This window comes from Lichtheimia ornata, assembly GCF_029851405.1.
Source record: "Lichtheimia ornata isolate CBS 291.66 chromosome Unknown scaffold00140, whole genome shotgun sequence".
In the NCBI taxonomy this organism is placed as follows: Eukaryota; Fungi; Mucoromycota; class Mucoromycetes; order Mucorales; family Lichtheimiaceae; genus Lichtheimia; species Lichtheimia ornata.
In genome coordinates this window covers 1-802 of record NW_026695459.1, presented here as the reverse complement: position 1 = coordinate 802, position 802 = coordinate 1, and positions in this window count along the sequence as shown.

Below are 802 nucleotides of genomic sequence, written 5' to 3'. Positions count from 1 at the left end.
AAACTTTATAATCAAACGTGGGGTTTTTATTAGAGCAATAGACTCGGCTTGGCCAACAGCACCTTGTGTGAAAGTTTCAAGTTCATCGTGGCTAATCCCAGATTTCGCAATGTCGCCACCAGCCAAACTGGATCCGGGGGTCGACCTCTTCGACGACGACGACCAAAAAAATATTTTTTGGGCTGGTTGCGACATTGAACGTGAAACTTGCACCCAAGGTGCTGTTGACCAAGCCGAGCACATTGCTCTAATAAAAACCACACGTTTCATTGTAAAGTTCGGAGATACAGGCACCTTTATGTTTGTAAGCATGATGCTATATGAGAAGTGGTCTTTGTTCATTATCAAGTAGGTGGACCCTGGCAGAGCCAAAGATGCAGAAGGACCTCTTTGGGTAACTCAGCTAAAAAGTCAGGACTTCAGGGACAATGCATGAAAGGTACACAACCCTCACTTTTATGTCATACATTGGCAGCTAATAGCCACTTTTGTGCATTCCCAACTTTTGTGCATTCTATTGTAGGTGGACGATGCTCCTGCTCTAGACATTCATTTCCATGATTAAAGTAGGTTGATCCGAGCTCATTTGGGTGAGTTACGCTCACACAAGATTACATCGGTTGAGCTACATCGAGCGTGCTTTATGTCCAGAGTGATGTAATCTCTCTTTGACCGCAGCTCAGTCAAATCAGCTCGGATCAACCTACTTTGATCATGGAAATGAATGTCTAGAGCAGGGGCATCGTTCCCATGCAGTGGATCTCGCAACAATGATGATTGGATAAAAGTGGCCGTTAGCTAG